This window comes from Pelobates fuscus, chromosome 5 (assembly GCF_036172605.1).
Source record: "Pelobates fuscus isolate aPelFus1 chromosome 5, aPelFus1.pri, whole genome shotgun sequence".
Taxonomy (NCBI): domain Eukaryota; kingdom Metazoa; phylum Chordata; class Amphibia; order Anura; family Pelobatidae; genus Pelobates; species Pelobates fuscus.
The window spans coordinates 276,024,794-276,052,255 of NC_086321.1; positions in this window are offsets into that span (position 1 = coordinate 276,024,794).

Here is a 27,462-nt window from a genome sequence, read left to right on the forward strand (position 1 = left end):
AAACTGTCCTTTTCCTGGGTTTTCAGATCCATCCTTTCCATTTTTCAAAAATAAAATCCTTTAAAAGAGACATTCGAAGACTACTGTCCTCTCAACATATTCTCCTTTGTGATTTAGCGCGAATAATAGGACTCCTCTCAGCCTCCATTCAGGCAATTTTATCTGGTCCCTTACATGATAGGGCGATGCAACACCTCAAGACGTGGTATCTTCACAGATCCAGATCATACGACCAACCTATTTCCTTACAGACGAAGTCTGTCTGGAATTAGAATGGTGGCTCCAGAACATGGAAGCCTCGAATGGGAAAGCTATATTCAGGTGCCAGCCTGGTTTCGTCCTCGAGCCTGATACCAGCCTCCTGGTGGGGGCCCACTTGCTCCGGCCTCTCCACGGGCATTCTCTGGACACAGGTAGAACACTCAATGCATATCAATTGCATCAAGCTGATGGCAGGCGTCTTTGCAATTCGCAGTTTCGCCAAAGACGCTTACAACTGTTCTTTGATTCTCAGGATGGACAACGTATCCGCTGTCCATTATGCCAATCGTCTAGGGACTATCCTTACCTTTTTGTGTCACTTTACCCCACTCCCTCTAGCATGTAAGCTCATTAAGCAGGGCCCTCAACCCCTCTGTTCCTGTGTGTCCAACTTGTCTGGTTACAACTACATGTCTGTTTATCCACCCATTGTAAAGCGCTGCGGAATTTGACAGCGCTCTATAAATATCATAATAATAATAATAATAATAATCAAAACTGTTGGTCCTTACAAAAGAGCTCTACCAGTTCTGTCTAGTGAGGAATCTCTCTCTTCAAACAGAATATCTGCCAGGACCGGACAACCTCGTGGCAGACTGGTTCTCCAATCACTGGAGGGATGCCAGCAATTGGCACCTAGACCCAGATGTCTTCCATCATCTGCTTCAGCTTCGCAGGCCCATCACACTAGACCTTTTTGCCTCCAGGCTAAATCGTCAGACAGATGCCTTATTCAGTTGGCTAACAGATCTGATGTCTCAAGCCGTCGACAGGAACTTATGAGTTCCACCCTTTTCAATCAACTCTTCATCGTCTCAGGTTCTGGAAGTCAAGATCCTGTTAATAACTCCTATCTGGAGAGCCCAACCTTGGTATCCCAACCTCCTAGAAATGTCTGCAGATTATCCTCTGCTACTCCCTCTGGCTCAAGACTTTCTCCGGGATCCCTCCATCCGGGATTTCCATCCTCTCGCCATCCAGGGTCATCTTCGGCTAGTGGCCTGGACTGTTTCAAGGGACCCTAGTATGTCTCAGGACTTTCAGGCTCTGCTTGAAACCTCCTCTGGGACTCATGGGCACCAGGAGCTTGTAGATCATACCTTTCTGCATAGCGATTAACTTCCTATCGTCTCTTTTTGACAGTGGCACACAATAAACATTTTTCTTTCTCCTATTTCAGTGGTTCATTGCCCGATTGATGCGGTTCCCATCGAAAAATCCCCTCCGGGGATTTCCATCCTCTCGACATCCAGGGTCATCTTCGGCTAGTGGCCTGGACTGTTTCAAGGGACACTAGTATGTCTCAGGACTTTCAGGCTCTGCTTGAAACCTCCTCTGGGACTCATGGGCACCAGGAGCTCGTAGATCATACCTTTCTGCATGGCGATTAACTTCCTATCGTCTCTTTTTGACAGTGGCATACAATAAACATTTTTCTTTCTGCTATTTCAGTGGTTCATTGCCCGATTGATGCGGTTCCCATCGAAAAATACCCATCCGAAAAACACCCAACCTGTTATGTTTCCTATGGATTTGGAGTGTAACTCAGCTGCAGAAATATAGTTAGGAGAACCCTTAGGGTTTTTAGAATAGTAATTAGAATTTAGATGGAACAATTCCTCATTAAGGAGTTTTACAAGAAGGAGGATTGCAGAGAACAGTTCTTGTAATTTAAAGGAATACAATATGAAGATAATTTGATGATAACAGTTCATGAATCTTTACTGAACACAATATAAAAGTAGATTGATGAGAAGAGTTCATGTAGCTTAAGGAATACAATACGAAGATAGTTTGATGAGAAGAGTTCATGTAGCTTTAAAGAATATAATATGTAGATAGCTTGTTCACTAATTGAACTAAGGAGGCACGGAAAATAATTAAGCAGAAAGTATTGAAGTGCCAGTATAAGGATTAATCCAAATCTATGACTTGCCGTTACTTGGAAAGTTTCACAAAGCAGTAAGTATTCCAAAGGTAATCCAAGGTCAATAGAAGGTGGATGGAGATCCACGGTATGAACAGTCCAGGTTCGGTACACGTTCAAAAGTTTAGCGAGCGATTGTTTGTAGCCAGTCAGAAGTTCAGGAAGGTTCAAAATTACCAAGCACTTTGAATCTGGCACAGTTCCTCTAAGTAGCGCGAGGAAGCCACGTCAGAGAAGGGGGCGTGTCATCGGTCCGTGAACCCAGAAGTGTCAGATTAGCGGAGAAGCCGATAAGTTCTGACACATCCGTTGTGTTGCCCGTTGTTTATACCAATATGTCACCTTTACCTCTCCCATTCGGGCTCAATCGGGACCTCTTTTTGTGTCCTATAATCATCCTAATAATCCAATGTTTTGCCCAACAATTGCTCGTTGGATCTGATAGCTTCTCTGCCTTGCAGGCGTTGAGCCTTTCTTTGGCGCCCATTCAGTGTGGGGCGCAGCTGCGTCCTCTGCTTTTATCGTGGTTGGTTTCCTTTTGGACATTTTAGCCTCTGCTGATTGGTCATGGGAATCTACTTTTCGTACTTTCTACTTCCGGCCTTCATCTCATCCGGTTTTTCATTTACTCTCCAGGTATTAAAACAGCAAGTATAGAACCTCCTGTCTTGTCATAAAATTAGGGATTATTCTAGCTTCAGTGACTGAATAATCTAAATTTTATTAAAGACAGGAGGTGAATGTATTCCCACCCTGTGGGATCTTTGACTTTTGAATCGCCCCCCTTTGTTCCATCCACTAAGGGATTCTCAGGTAAAGTATTTAAGTTCTTTTGCGTACCTCATATTTTCGCATTTCAGGGTACGTTTGTATTACACTTGAACTAACTCAATTGTTCATTATATGATATTTATACATCTATGTATTTAAAAAAAATTGAGATAGCATCACACATTGTTGATATATGATTAGTTATAGTATGATTGACAGTCTGCAAGTTACACCATACTTTCACACATTTTCTTTTCTTTCTAGTGTGAAGCTATCTTCGTATTCTTCACAACATCCTCGAGTTCTTGCTCTACTTGATCGGTTACATTTTGTTTACATGGTGGACTACGTTCTTTGAAGAATATTCTCGTTTCAGATTTACACGGTTGACATCCCACTGCATCAAGAAAGAGGAGTTGGGAGGAGTCTCAAAGCCATATATTACTGACTAGATGTGTTCTGATTGGTTGATTTTTTTTGTTTAAATTGTTTAACTATTTCTTTGCTGCTGGGAGGATTCAGTAAAGAAAATAAAGCAAATATTCGCCTCCTATATTTAATACAAATTTAGATTATTCGGTAACTGAAGCTAGAATAATCCCTATGTCTTATCTTGTGCTCTTGTAGCCTACTGTGAATGATTAAAATTCAATTAACAGAGCAGGAGATAAGGTCTTTTAAAATAAACACATTGTGCTATCAGATCAGTGGCTCTGTGATTTACAACTAGGGGAAGTGTGGCAAGAGCAGTACTGTAATTTATCTTCTAAATGGCAGAGAATTGAGCAGTGAGACTGCAGAGGCATGATCTCTACACCAAAATTCCATCATTAACCCCATAACGCTGTTACAGCGTACTATGCCATCCTGAATAAAAGAGGATTTAAAGGCCATTACGGTGGCATAGTACGACAATGGTCTGCAACACCTGCAGCCCAGCATTCCTACCTTGCCTGGCGATACCGATCGGGGGGGGGGGGGGGGGGCGGCCTAACAACCTAGACATTCCCCCTGCAGCCAATCAGAGGGACTGTCTGGGTTTTTCATGAGTACTAAACAAAAAAAAAATTAAACCATTTAACATATATTATATATTTGATATATTATTATATATTAATATCAAAATACACTTAGAATGAAATTATATATATATATATATATATATATATATATATAGAAAACATTTAAATTAAAAAAATATATAAAATACATAATTATGCAATAATACATAAACATACACATGGAATTTTATTTTATATATATATATATATATATTTTTATATATATATATATATATATATATATATATACATATATGTGTGTGTGTATATATACAAATTATATGTGTATATTTATGTATTAATTTTACACAATTATGTGATTTTATTAATAATAATTTGAGGTACCTGCTTGACAACCCACGTAGAAAGGCCAGAGAATTTAGTTTACAAGCCTTATATTTGACTCTTTAATATTCCAAACCCCCATAAATCCTATACATGGGGGTTACTTTTGTACTTTTCAGACTTCGATGAATACAAATATGTGTGTTTTAAAACAATAAAAGTTATAATAATGATGATATCATTGGTGAAAGTGCAGTTTTTATGTGAAAAACTAAAACCAAATATGAACACTAACTTTGGCAAGGGTCGTGAGTAAGTGGCTACTAAATCGACTGAACATGCCTAATTTTGAATACAAAATGTCTACTTTTGCAAAGGTTATGCCGTGATTGGGGTAATTCTTATTCCTGGGTTACCATGTGGTCTCAAAGGCAAACGGAAATGGGTAAGCCCTATACTTGACGCTGTAATTTTCCAAAACCTCATAAAATCTGTATGAGGGGTACTGTTTTACTTGGGAATCATCACTGAACACAAATATGAGTGTTTTAGAGCACTAAAATGTATAATGACAATGATATAATCAATGAAAAGGCAATTTTTTTGTGAAGAAATGCAAAAAACAAATATGAACAGTAAATTTGGCCAGGTTTTGTGACTAAGTGGCTACTAAAAAAAGAAGGGAAATACAGCATTTTGAATACCCTGGGTTGTTTACTTTTACAAATGGTATGCCGTGATGGGGATAATTTTTATTCTGCACTGCCATACGGTATCAAGTGCGATATAGCCTCAGCAAATTTCAATATGTAAAAAACTGAAATGGGCAAGCTCTTTATTTGACCCTGTGAACTTCCAAAACACCATAAAACCAGTAGGGTGTCATCGGCGTACCCATTGGACATCACAGCATACAAGTGTGTGTTTTGGTACAGTACAAACTAACGGTATTATGACAATCACAGTTAAAATTCCATGCAGAACTTAAAATAACATTTCTTAATTTCTCACAATTTTTAGATTTAATTCATATTAAATTGTGTTCCATATATACATATTAGATGTGAAATGAAAACCCTATATCTCCTGAGCAAAATGGTATATAATATGTCTAGGTGCATTTAATATAAAAGAGATGAGTTATGGTTTAACATACATATAGTTCAAATTCTAGGTTTTGTTTTGGTTAGAACTTGCACAACTACCTTGGTTAGAACTTGCACAATTAAGTGGTTAAAGGAACACTATAGGCATCAAAACAACTTTAGCTTAATGAAGCAGTTTGGGTGTATAACTCACGACCCTGCAGTCTCACTGCTCACTTTGCTGCTGCCATCTAGCATATATATTTTTTTTAATTTATTATAATTCTCTGCAGTTTTAGCATTAATTTGTTAATTTTATTATGATTCCAACTTATTCACTGTTCTCATGTGCTGCACTACTGAAAATATAGTATCTAACAAGCCAGTTAATGGACACACAAAACACCTGATGCACTTCATCTTGCTGAAGTGTTTTCTGTGTGAAGAGAGTGACTTCTTACATTAATTTTACAAAAAAGTGCAGATTTCAACAGAAATTGCCACTATTATGAATAAACCTTGTTACAACCCCCAGTCTGTCAATCAGTGAAGCTAAACTCAAGAGGAAGCCATTCCCCAGAGCACATGCCTTGCAATAAGGAAATTGTTTCATACTTACCGTAATTTTCTGGATAGGTCAGACTCCTGGTTGCTGGAAGAGGTACCCAGGCTGGCAACTCTTACAGATATGCTGTTTGCTGGGTCTTCAGGGATAAGAGGCTGAACCCTGGCCTGGTTTCATGTAGGCAGTAGATCACATTCATGCCCTGAGGGGTTACCCAGGCTGGCAACTCAGAGATATGCTGTTGCTGGGTCTTCAGGGATAAGAGGTTGAACCCTGGCATGCAGTGGACCATTTTCATCCCCTGAGGGAGAGGTTGGGCCCAATCCCCAGTCACTAAAGGGGGTACCCAGGCTAGCCACTTTTACAATAGTGCGTTGCTGGGTCTTCCGGGCTTAGAGGCTGAACCCCGGCAGGGCTACAAAAACATTGCCTGGTGAGCATAAAAGAAAACTCTAGGCCTGCATAAGCAGACTCCTTCCAAACTGCTGTGCAGGACAGGAAGGGGGAGGATCTATTTATACCAGTTTCAGAGTTCTGTTTCCTGTCCTTTCTGCTGTGAGGGGAGGAGGTAACCCATGAGTAAATGCTGTTTGATTAATCAGGAAAGACTTATTATGGAGCTGTTTTGTGAAGTCTGTAATGGGACCGCCACAGAAAGTTTGGACTAGAGAATAACATGGAGAGACAAGTGTTCTGTAGCTTTTGCAAGCTGTTTTTTAGATAAACCCCCAATGACAAAAAAAAATGTATAATAAAAAAACATGCATGCATTGGGGGTATATCTAATACTTTATATCACTTTATATCCCTTTAACTGTTGAACACATGCCTAAATATTGTAATGAAGCTCTCTGACCCTAGCTAAAAAAAAGGAGGGGGGCGGAAGTCAAATATATGGCATACTTTGTGTTTGATCATTCCCGCACCTTGTTTGAGATATTGTATTTTTATATATACTCAAAGGATGAGATCAGTTTGCTTAAATAGAAGTTCTATATTTTGAAATCCATAAATGTTTCACCAAAAATAACAAACGAACAAGCTTGTCTTATTCTTGTAAAAACACAAACAACCAACAGCATTCCACTGACATTTGCAAAAAATTATGAGGTTTATGTTCTCCAGATGTACGGACATGGGCATCATATTTTTCTTCCTCTCCGGTTCCTATTTTTCTGCACTGCGCTTTATATCATTAATATCTTTGTTGAGCATCACTGCTTCTGGTCTGCATCACGGGCCTTTACTACTGGGAGTTCAAGGTTGCCTCAGACACTATATTATAGAGTCCAGCTTATTGTGACCTGTAACAGTTACCTATGAAGTGTTTTTCCAAGTTAAACTTGTCGTTTAAGTACAGGCAACACACATTGGGGTATATACAATAATTATTATTATTTTTTTTTATTAATATTACACATTGTTTCCCATTCACCAATTAAGTGCCTACATTTTTTTTTATACATTTAATTTTACAGTCTTCTTCTAGATCCCTCAGTACCTAATATTTTCTCTTTGGAGAGAGCAAGCTTGTATTTTGGATGCATGTTTTCGAATTACTGAACAGGCTGAATTACTGGTAGCTTGCTGCTGGGTATTACGTTCACTTGACAATTTCCAGTATGCATTATGCAGTTCACATCTGTAGTTCACAGCACTATACCAAAACCACTGTGCGGTTCAAAATGCGTATCCAGAAAAATTTTAATTTTTCATAAATTGTTTATTTTATTGCTGTTTATAGCAATTAGAATTATATGTTGTTTGCATAGCCACATACTGTGCAAAACTGACATATCCAACTCATTTAGCAAATTAGATCTCTGTTTGATGTGTGCTGTATAATGGAATGGAAAGCAAACATCCATTCCAGGCTATTGTGAGATAACAGAAGAGTGTTTACTGGTTATTAAATAAATTACAACAAAAGACAATATTTTATTGTATCAATAAATAAAAAGAAATATATCCAAAGACCAGACCAATATTTATTTCTGTTCATTTCCTCCTTTGAGACAATTAAATTGGCTGTAAATTTGGAGTCTGAGCATCATTTGTCCAAGGGTCTAGGTAGCTCAGAGTTCAGTCAGAATCAGAACTCAGAACTTAGTGATTAGCAAATCAACATATAGTTCATATGATTATTATTATCACTGAGCTAAAACCCAGAGCATAGTGGTGAGTAAGTCCACATGTTATTACTATGATTATTATTATTACTGGCATGTAGGAAGCGCCAACATACTCCATCCACAGCGCTGTACAATCAGTAAAAATAGACTCTATGGTATGGACAAACCAATACAAAAGAAATAGAGGAGCTGAAATCTAACATTTACATATGAGCTAATAATTGTTTAGTGTTGTCTAATATATCGTTAGACCATATTTATTTATATATGTCAGATATTTTTTTTATGGTGGAATTATATTAATGTAAAAACGTATAATATAAACCATCATCACACACAATGTCTAAACCAACCAATATGGTGTCTATCTGTACAAGTATATACAGGCACCACATATATAAAAAATCACCATCTAGAAGCAAATTAATTATCTACACTGATCAGCCACAACATTAAAACCACCTGCCTAATATCGTGTAGGTCCCCCTTGTCCTGCCAAAACAACTCTGACACTATAAGGCATGGACTCCACAAGACCTCTGAACATGTCCTGTGGTATCTGTCACCAAGACATTAGCAGCAGATCCTTTAAGTCCTGCAAGTTGCGAGGTTGGGAATCCATGGAACAGATTTGAAAATCCAGCATATCCCACAGATGTTTATTTGGATTGAAATCTGGGGAATTTAGAGGCTAATGCAACACCTTGAACACTTTGTTATGTTCGTTAAAGCAGCACTGTCATGGCCGCATCCGTTGTTTTTTTAACCCCCCCTTCCGACTCCCCCCCTTCTGAAGAGGGGACCTAGCCCCCAACCAAGAGAGACGGATGGGATCCCTAAATGACAATGGGGGAGACCTATTGTCCTCCCCCCAGCTCCCCCAGCTCCCACCCATGAGCCGCGGGTGGGGGTCCTAAATTACAATAAGGGGGGACCTACTGTCCTCCGCCCCGTCCCCCACCCATGAACGGTGGGTGGAGGCCCTAAATAAAAATGGGAGGAACCTATCTTCTTTCCCCTCCTGCCCCCACCCATGAGCAGCAAGTGGAGGCCCTAAATGAAAATGGCGGGAACCAACTGGCCTCCACCCCGTCACCCACCCATAGGTGACGGGTGGGGGCTAAGTGTAAAAATACACCCCAGGTGACTAGGGGTCCCCAAGACCCTAGTCACCCCCCCACCCAAATAAAATTAAATAAAGTCCTACCTACCCCCCTCACCCTAAAAGTAGTGAGGGAGGAGACAATAAAACTAAATACCTGTAAATAAAAAAATACTTACCATTTGGACCAATCACAGTGTTATTCCAAAGAACTTTTCCCACGCTGTGGGATCATTATGATTAGTTGGATTCCAAGCTAACCAATCAGAGCGCTGTGACAGGTAAATGTAGAGAGTTACCTGTCAGTCTCTTAATTTACCTGTCAGAGCACTCTGCTCTGCTTGAAATCAGAGTGGTCTAAGTCAAATTGCAGGGTGTGGGAAAGCTTTTCCCCGGCCTGCGGAGCTCAGTCTGTACACTACACTTGCTAAGTGAAGATGGGATTGTTTTGGCGTCTGGATTTTTTTTTTGCACTCTAGTTTTATTTTTTATAAGTTCGACATGTATTATGGTTTTTTTATTTGGCCTTGTTTGGGGCTGAAACAAGAAGGTTTTAGAAAAAATAAGACATCAAAGTATGGTTTTTATTTACAGGTATTTAGTTTTATTGTCTCCTTCCTCACTATTTTTAGGGTGAGGGGGTAGGTAGGGCTTTATTTAATTTTATTTGGGTTGGGGGTGACTGGGGTCTTGGGGACCCCTAGTCACCTGGGGGGATATTTTTAAACTTAGCCCCCAACCATTGCCTAAGTGGGGGCCAGGGTGGAGGACAATAGGTTACCCCCCATTTTCATTTAGGGCCCACACCCGGTGCTTATTGGTGGGGGGGGGTAGAGGACAATAGGCCCCCCTCTTATTGTAATTTCATCGTTAATCTGACAAGGCAATGCAGCCCTATAAGTTTTACCACAATTTGAGCTACAATAGCTCTTCTGTGTGCCTGGACCAGGCGGACAACATTTGCTCCCTATGTACTCTAATGAGCCTTGGGTGTCCATGAACCTGACACCAGTTTAATGGTGGTCCTCTCTTACTAATGTAATAACCACTGCATAGTGTGAACACCCCACAAGACTTGTTGTTTTAGAGATGCTCCAACTCTAGTTGTCTAGTCATCACTACTTTGCCCTTGTTATCGTTTCCTTCTTCTAACCCATTAAATTCAAGAACTGGCTGTTCACTTGCTGCCTGATATATCCCATCCCTTGAAAGGTGCTATTGTAACAATATAATCAATATTATTCACTTCCCCTCTCAGTGGTTTTAATGTTGTGGCTGATAAGGATATTAATAAAATTAATTATTTAACTACGTATTGTCATTATGCTATGAAGGGCAACATTTTCTTTCTAGGACAGCTTTTATTCTTTGAGATAAACATTAATGAAATGCCTATGCATCCCAAAATTAGCTAAAAGATATTATTTGTTTATCTATAAACATAATATAAAACTACACCAGGCTGAGAAGCAAAAAAGAAAAAAAAATATCCTGTATTACATAAATATTAACTAACACGCAAGAGTTTTACATCAGCAAAAGTGGTCAAAGAATGTGTTAAATTTTATAGCCAGAGCTTAAAAAGACCTTGTTGCCCCAACATTTCGATGGAAGGTCTTATTCAAATGATGAAATTAGACTGATATACATATATTGGCCTTGTTTTTTATTTTAATAAGTTAAGATAAATTATTTCATAATTTTTTTTTCAAAATATTACAATATATAAAAATTATTATATCAAAATATATAAAAACATAAATATATCAAACATATCAATATATCAAACATTTGTAATTTTTGATATATCAAAAATGAAAATTGAAAATCTTATCCGCAATTTTTAAATTGAGGCAATTATCTGTAACTATATCTATAAGAATATATTAGTATCTTAAAATACTACTCTATTCAAGGTGAGTTTTTTTTTTTTTTTTTTTTACTAAACAATAGGAAGCAGGACCATTGAGATTTTTTTCATTTGTGTATGCAGAGTTAAAACATTTTTTTTTATAAAAGATACAGCTCTTTTATTTAATATGTATGCATCGTTTTTTTTTTTTATTATTTCAAATGGCAAAGGGGCATACGTGTGCTTTAATATATCTGGCTATTATGATCAGACCTATCTTTTTTTTAAATCAAAATCTCAACACATTTTCTGCAGTTAAAAACAAATAACTGTGCCAAGACCACTGTTGACTTCATTTAAGAACACTGTATGGAGTTAATTAACTGATTACTACCATGCAGCTATTTTCACAAGCTTGTGCAATAGTTTAATTCATGTCTTTTAATTACTAAAACTGTGCTTAAGTACTGATATGCATCTCTCCTAAACCTTGTTAAGAATTCCATTGGAAATAATGACAGGGCCTGGGAGGTTTAAATCATTCTTTGGTTTGAAATCACTACAGAATCCTAGGAACTTTAGCAAATGCATGGATTTTAAAGACATATTTTTTAATCATTATATGTTTCAATGTTATTTAATGCATTAAAATGCACCCTTTATGATATAAGATTGCTGATCCAAGACTTATGATCCAAATAGAAGGTTAAAGTATGTTCTGCAAATTTATTCTACCCTTCGTTATGAGAACTGATCCAGAATGCAATGGTAGCAGTGTTTAGAAATCTGCTACACATATATTTTGTCAATTGGGTTTAATATGACTGCCTATCATGGTTACATACAAGAGACTTGCATAAATGAATTCTTCTATTTAACCCCTTAAGGACACATGACATGTGTGACATGTCATGATTCCCTTTTATTCCAGAGGTTTGGTCCTTAAGGGGTTAATGGACTATGGTCCATCTGGAAATCTATATTTCTTATTTAAGGCATTTTTCAAATATATTGAGCTAAAATTTGATTTCGTATAGATTTTTTCACAAAATGAACTCAATCGCTCAAGTTAATAGTGAAGATTTGGCTTTATATATTAGTTTATTGATGCATGTTATAAACTGGTTCTGTCTCTCTGTTAATAGATGATTTCTCAAGCCCTGTGCAGTTAGTTATAATACAGGAAATGAGTTAACTTACTCAGTTAGCTTATCTTGTATTTTAGCTATCTACACAGCCACAAATAAAAGTAAAGTAGTATTTAAGATTCCACTGTATGTCTGGTCTCATTGTTCATATAGTGATATCACATCTCCCCATTGTTTTTTTTTTTTTACTGTTTCCTGCTTTCACAAAGCAACTTCCTTATGTCAAAAATAATATGCCTGAATTAAATGACTTTTCTATTCTCGTTATGAAAGAAAATAAGTTAAAGGGATACTATAGTCACCAGAACAACTACAGCTTAATGCAGGCATTTTAATGCCAACACTTTCAGAGAAGAGGCAGTGTTTACTCAGATGACCACTGAAAGTGCTTCCTGGCTCAGGGCTGCACAGTAGGCAGCACTGCCTTTCAGCGTCTACACGCTCTGCATGGGGAAGATGAATTTTCCTCATAGAGATTCATTGATTCAATGCATCTCTATGAGGAGGTGCTGATTGACCAAAACGGTGTTTGGCCCTGCCCCTTTGCTGATTTTAGCCAATCCAATGCTTTCCCCGTGGGAAAGCTTTGGATTGGCTAAAAATCAGCAATTCTGATGATGTCACCAAGGGGGCAGGGCCAGTGCCAGCAGACCCGCACAGCGCTGGAAATAAGGTGAGTTTTTCATGCTTTTAAGGGGGATAAGCTGGGGGCAAGCCACCTTAATGGTGAGTTTTGCACTATAGGGTCAGGAATACATGTTTATGTTCCTTACCCTATAGTGTTCCTTTAATGATTCTTTAAAATTATCTGAAATTAAAGGGGCAAGTGACACATTAGGGACTGTAACGGATTCATCTCATTCAAGTGGTTATAGTGTCTGGAGTCCCCTGGCACCATCCATTTATTAAGTTATTTATTACTTTATTTTATTTCATTTTTTTAATGCTAAACAGCAGCCAATCCCGTCTGCGCTGCATTGGCAGAAGGATATGCATTAACCTGAGCAGCAATGGGCAACTGTGACTGACTGAGAAAGAGTTGTCTGTTGGGGTCTTCCCACTCCACGCTGAGTGACCGAGAGCAGTAGGGTCTTATCCCCAGAAGAGAAGCCCTGCTTTCAACACAGACAAACAGACAGGATAAATACTACTTTACCCTATAAGCTATGCAGACAGGCTAAAATAAGGTTTGAATATCATTTTGCATCTCTTAGGTTTTTTTATGTTTAACCTATACTGGTACTGATGTAATCAAGCCTTGGTCTCACTCGTAGAAGGGCAGATCTATTAAATACATATTTTTGTTCCTTCAGTGGTTTACACCCTGTTCCAAATTACTATGCAAATTATATTTTTCTCATTTACCTAAATAATTGATGTAAATAACAGTCAGCATAATGAATAATCAATGCACTGTTCCAAATTATTACGCACAGTAAGTTTCAAAACACTTTATAGGTTGTAAAGAACTGAAATTGTCATGTGTTGTGTTTGCAGCATATTTACTGAAATCAAAAGCTATTTCAATCAAACTTATAACAACATTTTAACTTTGTAAACATTTTAACAGGTCACGTTAAATTTTAACATAGGATCCCTTATTTAATAGCAGCTTCACAACTCTTGCATCCATTGAACTTGTGAGTTTTTGGACAGTTTCTGCTTGAATTTGTTTGCAAGATGTTAGAATAGCCTCCCAGAGCTGCTGTTTGGATGTAAACTGCCTCCCACCCTCATAGATATTTTTCTTGAGGATGCTCCAAAGGTTCTCAATAGGATTGAGGTCAGGCGAGGATGGAGGCCACACCATGACTTTCTCTCCTTTTATCCCCATAGCAGCCATTGATGCAGAGGTATTCTTTGCAGCATGAGATGGTGCATTGTCATGCATGAAGATAATTTTATTACGGAAAGCATAGTTCTTCCTTCTGTACCAGGGAAGAAAGTGGTCAGTCAGAAACTCCACATACTTTGCAGAGGTCATCTTTACACCTTTGGGGACCCTAAAGGGGCCGACCAGCTCTCTTCCCATGATTTCGGCCCAAAACATGACTCCACCACCGCCTTGCTGATGTCGCAGCCTTGTTGGAACAGGGTGGCCGTTCACCAACCATCCACTACTCCAACCATCTGGACCATCCAGGGTTGCACGGCACTCATCAGTGAACAGGACTGTTTGAAAATTAGTCTTCATGTATTTTTCTGCCCAATGCAGCCATTTCTGCTTGTGAGCATTGGTTAGTGGTGGCCGAATAGAAGGTTGCACAGTTGCAAGACTCTGGAGGACCATACACCTTGATGTCCATGGGAATCCAGTGGCACCAGCAGCTTCAAATATCAGTTTGCTGCTATGTAATGGTATTTTAGCAGCTGCTCTCTTGATCCGATGCATGGATCTGGCAGAAATCTTCCTCAATGTGCCTTTTTCTGCATGAACCCATCTGTTCTCTGAATCAGCCACAAATCTCTTAATAATGCGATGATCACGCTTAAGTTCTCGTGAAATATCTAATGTTTTCATACCTTGTCCAAGGCATTGAACTATTTCACTCTTTTCTGCAGCAGAGAGATCCTTTTTCTTCCCCATATAGCGTGAAAATGGTGCTCTGCTTAATAATGTGGAACACCCTCCTTTAGTAGTTTTTCCTTAAATTGGGCTCACCTGGCAATCTAATTATCACAGGTGTCCGAGATTGTTTTCAGTGATCAAAAGAGCCCTGAGACACAATGCCATCCATGAGTTAAACTTATTTTATTTTTTTATTTCAATTTTTTTATTTTTCAAAAATTTATAACAATAAACATTAAAAGACTTACATTTAAAAATATAAACAAAATACAATAACACAATAAATACGTTCCGACAGTTCTAGCACTCTAAGATACTACATTTTTAATTTATTACCCTTAATTATCACCTTAATTATGAATTAGACGATATACCAAATTTAGTGTCTTCACTTCAACTTGAAAGAACCTTAAATAGCTATTTACTGTCTATGACAAACCATGTAAACATAAAAACAAACAAACATAAAGTCATACTGTGCCGAGATCTATATATCCTGATAGATAGTGCCTTACTATGGGGCTTGATGTTTTCCCCTTTACTTTTCCCTTTTCTGCTACTTTCTCTCTTTTCTTCTCCCTTTTTTTTTTTTTTTTAAAGAAAATTTACGCTATAAATAGCCAAAAGACGAATTTATATAGAGATGCAAAATATAGAAACATTACAACCCCATGAACATATCAACAGTGTTAGCACTCTAAGATGTAAAATTATTAAGACATTTTTCTAATCTGTCTCTATATTCATAAGTTATTTGTCATACTAAGTTTATCATCTTTGATTCTTCTCAAAAAAATTTTTTTATTATTATTCACTTCATTGTTTTTAAAAGTAATGTCCAATATACATACTGTGCTAAAATCGAATAATAGATACTACTATTTTCCTTATGTAGGGCTTAGCTTTTTTACCCATTCCTCCCATTGTTCTATTCTAGAATTAGTATAGTTATCTTGTCTCAGGATTCCAATCTCCATTTTGCAATGGTTCAGGACCTGATATTTTATCATATCCCAAGAGGGGGAATCAGATAATTTCCAGTATCTCGCTAATGTTGCTTTAGTCTCCATTAAGATGTGAATCACTATATCTTTTTTGCTTCTTGAAATTCTAGGCCAACCTAAATGTAATACAAAAGACTTACAGGTAAAGTCAAGATCTACTTTTATCACCTCTTGACAAAATTTGGCTACTTTATTCCATAGTTGACTTAGGTTTGGGCAAGACCACCAAATGTGGACATAGTCTGCTTTAGATGAGCCACATCTCCAACACTTATATTGAGAGGATGGGTACATTTTTGCCAATTTAGTGGGGACATAATGCCATCTATTAATGATCTTATAATGACTTTCAGATGAATTTAAACAATGAATAGCCTTAGTTACGGCATTATTTGCATTTATCCACTCATTTCTTGTAATAGTAACCTGTAGGTCTTTTTCCCAAGATACAAGGGCTGGAAATATTGGGCTTGATTTATTTAATTTATATAGTTTAGCACAATGTGATACTAAATTTGTATTACTTTTAGAGTTAATTAAATTCATGAATATATGTAATCCTTCAGATGACTATGACCCTATGTTTATGTAGAAAATGCTTTATGCTTAAATATGTAAAATTCTCTCTATAGGGAAGAGAAAATAGCTGCCTAATATCTTCAAAGGACATAATTTGATTCTGTTGCATTATTTGATCTATATTATTAATACCATTAGACGTCCAGGTTTTTATATTTAAATCTTCTATATTGACTGTATATCCGTAATAATTTTATCCAGTATCTTAAGTCTTTTTTTTCAATTTTTCCACTGCCATAATAAATTATTCATAATTAGGCCTATGTTTGTGTTATTTCTCTTTTGTAGACTCCAAAATATAGCTAATAAGTCTGGAGATCCCAGTCTTGTAGCTTCTATTTTTGCCCAGGCTTCCTCTGCGGAGCTCTCCTTTAACGATATAATTAAATGAGCCAATGCGCATGTCTCATATGTCTCTAGAATATCTGGGACCCCCAACCCACCCTTTTTGGAACTCATATTTAGTATTTTTTTATTCACCCTCATTTTTTTTTTTTTTATTCTTTATTTTTGTAGTGCAGAAGCTTTATACAATCGCGTGGGAGGTACCCCAAAGGCAGTCCTCCGGCGCATCATAAAACATATATATACAGAGGTACAGGATTAAACTTGCACAATTTTTGAAGAAATTGAGTTCTGCGATATCCGGTATCAATTGGCATTACTTAAGAATAGTCAGTGCATAAAATAAACTAGAATAAGCTAACTTGGCAACGCTAAACTTTCTGCTTGTGGGGTAAGTAAGTGAGATGCTGTATCCAGCGTTATGGTTACTATGCGAGCCCACTAATGTGGTTGAGTCCGTTTGGGGAGTCGCTTAATTGATTCGTGAATCAATTTGAGACCACGCTTTTAGTTCAGGCTAGGTAAATTGTGGGGTTAGTAACTGACCCCCTCTCGAGGCTTTGTTCTTAAACAAAGATAAACTTCAACTATGCTTATCTAGGTAAAAAGCGTAGCATTACTTTGGTATGGTGAAAGCAGTGTATGTTTTTAGGGACTACCACCAGGAGGGATAGTCAGTGCAGGTTGGATCAGGGCGGAGTCTTGGATTTTTAAACAATAGTTGAGTGTGCTGCACCGCATCTCCATGGTTATTCAAATAGTTATGCTCATTACAGTGGAGGGCAGAACGTTACCCTTTCTTATGGTAAAACAAAAAACAAGATAAACTGCCGGTCATGCATTCTTTTAGCCAGCACTATGCATAGTTATATGAGAGAAGAAGAAGAATGATGGGTACCTAGTAAAGAAGATATAGTAACATCTCCTAATAACAGCAGAGACTGGACCCAACATGTGTGACCAGAGGGCGCACCCAGGGCTAGTAGCACTCCATTTGTGGTCTAAAACACGGCACTTTAAGATGTGCGTTACCGCTTGGCCACTGCTGTCGTGTAAACTAAGAGAGGAGCAGTGTAGGTCTAGGAGCAGTATATGATTGTGTAGGTGGGGAATGACATAGGTGCTTCGTGTAGGACAAATCTATTGCCAGCCGATTGATAAGAGTAGCCATTGGCGGGGGGGAAGGGGGGTGAGTGAGCCATCTGCGCTCCTGCATTAGTTAGTTACCTGGGTTGGAATTTTGGACCCGTCTATGTGCTGTGTTTGTAAACCATTAGTATGTTATCCACTATGTGTCCCAGTGTAGTGTGCGGTTTGGTTGTCTAGCCGGGTTAGCTGGCGTATCCGAGAAACTTGGTCTAGTCGCGAGAGCAGTCGTGGTAGAACAGAATTTGTGAGTATGCGGGTTTAAGTAGTGGGTCCATGGTGTAAAAATAAGTGGAGCTGATGGGATATGGTAATAATGAATGGGGAGTGGATACATCTTGGCATCCAGTTCCCCTTTTGTGTTCGTTGTGTATGTCCTGGTGTGTGTCCCCCTCTCGCCCGTTACGGAGTTAGCGTGTAGTGCGCTCTCTGATAAACTGGGAAGTGCCTACCTATTGGTGAAGGGTCTTCGGGCTACCCAGGTATTCCAGCGACCCTGTGCCTTGGCATAGACTGTGGCCTGGCGGCATGCTTGGCCTATGTGTTAGCATGTAGAGTATGGCAGGACTGGGCGTCCTCGGGTGGAGCAATGCCTATTCGGACGAGTAATAGAGTGTAGGGAGGCAAGGTTGGCGTTACCGTATTGTGATGCAGCACCTAGGAAGACAAGGGAGTGAGAAAACGAAAGCATAAAAACAAACTTTTGAGTCCCGGTATAGATGTGCAGAGGCCCCATGGTCTGAGCAGCGGAGGTGGTTCGTACATCAGCGGGAAAGTCAAGGGTGTGGTGGGCCTACAAGTGGCCGCTAAGGCTGAAGTTCTCCATGTCCGCTACCGGCTCTGTGACCGTTTGTGGTGAGGAAATGTGGGCCTCGGTGTCAGGGTTTATGTCCCACTCAAGAAGGCCTCATATGCTGGGGTGAATCTCTGGTGTATCAAGCTGTGTTTGCGGTGTGCTCCAGATTAGTCATCCTCAGGAGGCAGTCAAGGAGTGTTCGTGGATCTGGGGTTCTCCGGTCGTCGAGTCCGCTACATCGCGGTCGGTTGAGGAAGCCAGGGGCAATGTGTGCGGTCCGTGAAGCAAATAAAACAAAGAACCAGGGAGCAACAGTTGGGTGAGAGTCCAGCGGCAAGATGAGCCGCTCCCCTGGAGTTTCAAGTCCCTGCGGGCAGCTCATGGTGTCGTGAGGATAAGTGGAGGATCCCGTATCCCTCATTTATGTGGTGATCGAGGCGTATGCGTCCGGCGTATTATTCCTGGGCACAAATGTGGTATTTCGTGTCGGGTCCCAGCTGTGAGTTGGGGAAGTACGGTCTTGGGATCCCGTTTGGGTGTGAGGGAGCTGTGGTAGGCCCATGTTTCGCAGGAGATTTGCTGCATCCTGCGTGTCGTGGACCTGGTGTGATTTTCCCCCATGCTGTACTAGGAGTGTTTGGGAGGGTCGCCAGCGGTAGGGTATATCGTGTCACCGGAGTAAGGACGTGAAGTGCTGGAGCGACCTGCGCCAGGCTAGGGTGCCTCCGGACAGGTCGGCGCAAAAGGTCAGGTGCATGTTCTCCAATTGCAGTGGGGTTCTGTCTCGGAGGGCAGCGAGGATCGCCGCTTTGTCTTTCCCGCTTCTGAAGGTGACTATGGTGTCCCTTGTGGCTGCGGCTGGGGCCCTGGGAGGTTTGGGAACCCGGAAAGAATCTACGGGTGTGATGGACTTGGCCTGGCCGGGAGGTAGAATGGCAGTCAGTATGCGTTTTAGTGTTTGCGGCAGCTCCGTCTCCGGCAGCTCTTCTGGGATCCCTCTGACCTTTAAATTATGTCTCCGCCTGGAGTCCTCTTGGGCATCAAAGCGCCGTTCCATTATTAGGTTCCGCCCTTGTAGATCCTGCACTGCCGTCTGCAGTGAGGATATGTGCTGTTGGCTGTCTTGGGAGGAGACCTCCAGTGTCGAAATGCGGCCTGTCAGGCCCTGCAGCTTACCTCTGAGAGCGGTGACGTCTGTGAGAATGTTTTTCTGTAGGTCCGCCAGTAATGTTTTCAAGACCCCGGTGGTTACCAAGTCAGAATCTGTGTCAGCCCTTGGTTTGGTGGGGTTCGACTTTTGCTTAGGGGCCGGAGCTGGGGGGTAGTCATCCTCCGCATCCCCAGAGCAGTCATCTGAGTAAAAGTCGGAGCAGCCTCCGTGGAGAGCCGCCATGTTGACTTCGCCCGTGCCGCGTGCTTGCCGCCACATGTCTCCAATTGTCAGTCCCGGAGCTGGTTTGTCCGTCGGCGTTTTTTTACTTTTTCGACCCATGATGCTGGGTGTGTTCCCTCGTCAGTGTTGTTGTGTTTGGGGGTGAAATTTGTAGTAATTAGGTTCGTTTTTCCCGTTTTTCGCTGGGAGCTCGAGGATTGTGCGTCTGCTTGTCTCGGCAGTCAGGCCCCGCCCCCCTCGTTTTTTTTTTCAGCCATATAAACTTCTCAAAAGCTGTCTGAATCATTGTAAGCCATGGTTTGGGAATTTTAAGAGGTATCATGCGGAATATATAGCTCCATTTGGGCATTAAGTATGATTTTACAACATTTATTCTCCCAATCCATGATATCTCTGCAGTTCTTAAGTCTTTAAGTTGTTTATTTATTTGTTTCATCATAGGGAGAATATTGTTCTCTATGATTTTATTTGGGTTACTTGTTATTTTAATACCTAGATATTGTAAATGTTTCTTAGCCCAAGCGAAGTCATATTTATTCCCAATCTTCCCTCTATCTTCCTACATTCAACTTGAGATTGGAGTAATTTACAAATTCAGTTATAACTTTCATCAATTCATCCAATGATGGTACAGGATCTGTAATGGAGATTAGGACATTGTCCGCATATAGTGATAATTTGTAGTCTTCTTGACCTATTCTGACACCTTTAATCTTAAGGTTTTCCCTAATTTCACAGGCTAGAGGTTCGATATATAGCAAATAAAGCAGCAGCGAGAGAGGGCATCCCTGTCTCGTCCCGTTGCTTATTTTAAACCAGTCAGATATTATACCTCTCCCTATAGTTCTAGCCCTTGAGAAAGAATATAAGCATCCATTAGCCATCCACCAAAACCAAAAGCCTTCATAGATGCTATCAGGAAGTCCCACCTGACCCTATCAAAGGCCTTCTCTGCATCCAATGATAGGGCCAGAAATGGGTCTCCTGAGTCGTTAGTGCTGTCTAGAATATCGATTATTTTTCTCACACTATTGCTGGAGAGTCTACATTTTATGAAACCGACCTTATGAATTAAAGAAGGTAAGACGGTTTGCATCCTGTTAGCTAGGATGCTAGCATATATCTTTATATCCGAATTTAGCAGAGAAATAGGTCTATAACTTCTTACTTGATCTGGTGGTTTATCTGGCTTATTTATAGGGATAATATTTGCGTATAGCATTTCCTCCGGGATGACCTTTTCCTCCACAATTTTATTAAATACATTTTTCAAATGGACCACCAATTCTTCCTTAAATCGCTTATAGAATATATTAGGATAGCCATCCGGACCTGAAGTTTTATTCTTTTTTAACGTGTCTATTGCCTCCTTAATCTCTAATTCAGTGAGAGGTTTGTTGATACTATTAACCTGTTCTGCTGATAGCTGTTTCATCTTTTTATTTTTAAAATATGTTTCTGGATTGTTAAGTTGGTTAGGCAAGTAATATAGCTCTTGATAAAAAGAGTTAAATGCTTTACCAACTTTTTCAGGGGTCCATGAGTTAAACTTAAAAACAAAATAATTCAATCTTTGTGACACTTAAATAGAATTTGCATAATAATCTGGAACAGGGTGTATATTATATCCTGTTGTGAGTCAGAATGTTTCCCACTGATTCTATTTTTGACATATTTGATCACTCACAAAAGGGAAGGTTCACCAAAAACCTCAATACAGGGTATTATTGCACTTAAGTTCTGGCTAAATCCTAAGACGCACTCAAGTTTTGTCCATATCCTGAGAAGGGACTATCTACCATTACAACTCAACCTTTTACCGTTTTTATAACTTGTTACAACTTGCTAGCTAGTAAAAGATCTACCTGTCCATACAGAAAGGGGAAAGCTCACCAAATGCATAGTTGAATTGCAAAAGGTCAGGCCAAAGCCTATACCTACTACACATCTCGTGGTTTACAACTTCTGAGCTTGCTATCTTTAGTGCTGTATACGTATACAGCAATGTTAGGCTACTAAGTTGACTAAAGGATGTACATTTTCATTTTTTTTTTTCTCTCCCTGGATAGACTCTGATCAGGACTACAAAAAAACAAGTTAAAGGTAAAGACAAGGGAAAAAAGGATAAAATGAGTTTTGGGTTATTCTATCCTATGTCTAATAAGGAAAGATTAGACAATATGGCTGATAAATCTGTTACATCATCTCAGGATTACTTACAAAGCCTGCAACACCAGAGATCCGGATATCAAATTAATTATGTTACCCAAGATTTACTAGTGGCCAGACTGGATACTCAATTCACTTCTATCAGTAAGGAGATAATGAATAGCTTAACTGCAATAAAAACTGAGTTAGCAGACTTATGTTAAAGAAAAAATTACAACAAACATTCCCATCAGATGCAATTAGAACCTACTAGTACATGATAATTCAGCTCATTTAAAAATGCTAAAATAATGTTTCGCTTGTTGTTGTCCCTTTTAGCCATACTTGATGTCTTCTATAAACCATATATCTCATATCGGCAGTTGAAAACGGGAGTCTCAAAAAAGAGTGTTTGGAGCCCCCTTCAGGATAGGATTTAAAATGTTCTACTCCAGTTGTTTCTGAGGGTCAAAATGTCTTGTGTATATGTTTTTTGTTGACTTTGGTGTTGAGAGGTGGAGTTCAGGTCTCAGTTATTAGAGACATATGAATATGGCTAGGTTTCTGACGGTGAATGCTCAGGGCTTGAATACCACAAATACAAGATTTCAGGTATACAACTATTTTGTGAATGAGAGCAGTGGCGGAACTACTACCGCACTTCAGGGGGCCAGGCCGCCCTGCGGACCCCTGCGACCACGGTTCCCGCCAGCTGAGTAATGCGGCCCCGGCCCGCACAGTGTAACCGCCGAGGCCGCATAGAAGGGGCCCATGCTGTTAAGGCCACTTGATGCTATATAATTCCAGGGGGCTTTGTCAGCGCTTTAACAGCGCGACCAGGTCCCCCCTGATGATGTCAATAGGAGCCACTGGGAGCTGGACGGGAGGAAGGAGAGGAAGTCAGAGTGGGAACTCTGACTCCCATTAGCCTGAGCCACCACTGGACCCCCAGGGAAAGGTATGTGTGTCTGTATGTGAGTGTATTGGAAGAAAGGGAGGGTCGCACTCAGTCAAAATTTTTCAACACAGGGTGCTACTGAGCATGGGTCAGCAAATCCAAGGAATCCGTATTAGTGAAAAAAATCTCAGGCACTCACTGTGATTGCTTCCAGGCAGATTTATTGCAACGTTTCAACCTGTAACCAGGTGAGTGTATGTCTGTCTATGTGTGTGTGTGTGTATGTCTGTTTGTCTGTATGTGTGTGTATGTCTATCTTTCTGTGTCTGTCTGTCTGTCAGTGTCTGTATGTGTGTGTATGTCTGTATGTGTGTGTGTGTATGTGTGTGTATGTCTGTATGTGTGTGTGTGTCTATCTCTGTATGTGTGTGTATGTCTGTCTCTGTATGTGTGTGTATGTCTGTCTGTATGTCTGTGTGTGTCTGTATTTGTGTGTCTATGTGTATGTCTGTGTGTCTGTCCGTGTCTGTATATATGTGTCTCTGTGTGTGTGTGTGTATGTATGTGTGTGTGTGTCTATGTGTGTGTCTACATGAGTATCTGCTTGCATGTGTGGGGGCGGTATGTATGTGTGTGTATGTGTGTGTATGTCTGTATGTATGTATGTGTCTGTCTATGTGTATGTCTGTGTGTCTGTCCGTGTCTGTATATATGTGTCTCTGTGTGCATGTGTGTGTGTGTGTGTGTGTTTGTATGTATGTGTGTGTCTATGTGTGTGTCTACATGAGTATCTGTTTGCATGTGTGGGGGCGGGGGTAATGTATGGGAGGGGGGCGGTAAATGTGATGGTGACTACCATCACAATAACAATAGAGAGGAAGCCTGAAACCGCATTAGTACACTTGCATTGGTCCAAAATAACATGAAAAAAGAGAGTTTTGTTATACATTATTTTATTGCCTATTTGATCATAGTAGCACGTAATTGGAAACAATCTCGAGAATTACCCTGGGAACTAATTGAAGCCCAATTGCTTTTAAAGTTAAAGATGGACTTTCTGCAATTATAATGTGTTGGTTATGGTGTGCATTTATTGTTTTTATGTTGATATATGTCTTTTTTTTTGTATGTTCATATATAAAATAAAAAAAGACTTAAATTTAAAAAAAAAATTCAAAACTTTAATCAAAATGTATTAATTTAATAAATATTTATTGTATATCCAATAATAAGTGGCCACTTACTCCAGGGTCACAGTCCAAAGTAAATATGTTGGCATTTTCATTATTTTTCCAGATGTGTGTGTTTATATTTTACTTTAATGTTGTGAGTGGTTTGTCCCAGCAATTAACACATGTTAACTACTGTATGGCTACCGGATTTTTTTTTTTTGTTTTCTGTTTATTGTGTACTTTGAAATAGGTTACCATAGAAGACTTTTGAGTGTTATGTATATTTGCTACACCTGGGCACGATGCATTTTAATTTGAGCATTGATAGTATGGACTTGTGTTTAGTGTGGTTGACCTAAACCCACTACAAATGTAAAAATGCACAAATTGTATACACATGTCAGATTAAAAGATGAATGACTTTTTTAATTTAAATAAAAAAAACGATGTGCTAGATTATAAGAGAAACAGTGAATTATGTGATGTATTACTTAGCAAAATGGATATTTATAATTGGAAATATTAATATTATAAGACAATGAACCATAAAAAGATTCACATAACAAGGCAGAGGAGATAGACCCGAGTACCAGCTTAAATTCCGATGCTGAAACAGCTGAAAGTAGCAATGTTGATGCAAATTTTTATGACATTTTACTATTTATTATTTATTTTAAAAAGATGGACAGAGAGTGTCCAAGATCATCTTTGGGTTTGTGTGTGAGCATCACAGTTTTATTAAGAGTTTTACTCATAGCAGCAGGTGTCAATCAGCTTTTGCAGACATGAAAGAGACGATACATACAATTTTGTAAACTCTTTTTCTTGTATGCACATTTTGCACTCTATGTTGGATTACTTTAATTAGGTGCTGTCGTAGGTTTCTAAGGATGAAATATTTATAAGATCTATGTTTCTAACAATTGTGAATATGTGTGTTGAGAGGGCTTGGAATTGCAAACTTTATGATCTTTGTGTTGTCCCTACCAAACTGACCATCTTGGAATTATATCACAAGCACCTGTAGGCACAGAATACTCAAACATCCTCTTATTCATCCAGACCTACTGCTAAATATAAACATAATAAAAAATAGAAAGTATTGTTTACATATAAAAAAAATGTTGTGTGTGTATACATATATCTGTATGTAGATAGCAGTGTGTGAGTATAGTTGTGTGTGGGTTGCAGTGTGCGAGTATAGTAGTGTGTGTGTAGCAGTGTGTGATCCATTGATCACAGACTCTGGGATTTTATCATATGCTATCTGGGAACACAGGACACTGTGGGCCGCTGAGTGGGTTGTCCTTGAACTGCCTAATAGGAAATTAACATCCCTAACTCAAGTGGTCAATATGCAGAAACCCTCTAAATTCTTCATCTGATAACATGTAATTCTTTTCAACTTACTCTAATGGTTAAACGGTGTACAAAAAAATTTCACTACACCTCCCCAGGTATTTTGGACTATAAATCCAGCAATTTTCTGTCATTTTTTACAGACAGAATTACGAGTGACAGCAACAGTTGACATAAAACCTTGATATAAAAATAAAGAAACAAATTGCTAAGTTCGCAAAAAATCCTGGTAGTCAAAAATGCTATTTATTTTCTAAATAAAACGCCCAGTTGGCACTGGATGCTTCGAAACAGCTGAAACATGATGATTTAAAAAAAAAAAATTAAACTGATGAAAAATAACCACAACGTTATAAATTAAAAAAATCACCTGTCTTTTTTTTTATTTTGTGTTTCATGGTACAAATACCTGTCCCTTTGACAACTAATCCACTATTAAAATGCAATGAATTAGAGAATAGGGAACTATATACTGAAACAATTGAAGCGCAGACTGCATTGCACTGCTATTAAGATCCAGTAAAAAATCAATAGGTAGTTTGAGTCACAGTGTTTCTTTTTCAATTCATCATGAAAAGTATCACCGTCATACAATAAAGCAGTATAAGGTTACAAAATAGCTAAATCATTTGAAGTCTTCTAAAAATGTTTTTTTCTAAAGATATATATTTACATATAATGCTTATTTAGGGGGATTTACTTATTTTGCTACCAAATACATTGTATTATTAGTTTGTTTCTTTCGCGCCTGCGTATACTACACTGTTTTCTAATGGTATAAAAATCAGTTTCCAGATAACAAAGTAAATGCATGTCTCTAGCAGCCTCAAGTGTTGTAAAAAGAGATGAGTATGCTTAATAAATGTTACATAAGCAAAACTGTGAGATCCATTTAGCCATTAGAAATGCAATATAATGTATGTCTCTATTATACATTTAGAAAACGATCATGAACATATTACAGAAGATGTCTACCGAAGAAGCTTGGGCTATTGAGCAATTTTATGGTGAAATATCTAAAGTGTACAGTTGGGTCTTAAAAATGTATTTGAATTAAAATGTAACTAAATATATAAATCCTGTACATATTTTAGGAATTAACTTCTTTGCCTACTTAAATATACTTGAATATAACGGAAAACTTCCAATTCCTCTCTACTAGACTGGATACTTTTAATTCCAATATACCCAAGTACAATTTTGTATTTTGTCTCTCAACCCCCCTTTATTACGGAGCTATTCCAAATGGCGCACTGCCATATGTCTCTCCCCAATCTACTTAAATTATTTCATTTTTTTTTCTGTAGTGAAGATGTGAAATTGAATAGCTAGATGCAGGGACATTGCTAGCTTCCAGAAACACTTCGGGGTTAAGCCCAAAGGAAAATTTAAAGGGACACTCTGGGCATAAATATGACTGCATTTGATAGATTTAGGTCTCATTAATACGCAGTTTTTTTTGTCTGTTTGTTTTTTTGCATGCTTAACTCTTCAAAGTTTGTTAAATAAATAAATACATGTTTTGCAGAGTTCTGCACCATCAGCCTGCCTTTTTAGCCACGCTCCCTCATGTCAGAAAGACTTCCTTATCAAATGTATGTACACTTCATACTGCATTTACTGTGCAAGCTGGCTACAGAGAGTCAGAGAAACTGCAGGTAGTTACAGATATCCTTACTATATGTCTCCCTGTGTGTCCTCCGTCAGGGGCGAAACTGTGTGCATGCCTTTGATAATTTGATCAAAGAAAAATAAGTTTTTTTTCTGAGTGAGGGGTGTGGTTAAGGAGGCATGTATATGTTGCAAAGTCAAAATAGGATCAGCGCTAAAAATGCCACAAATATGGGGGGTATATATGATGAAC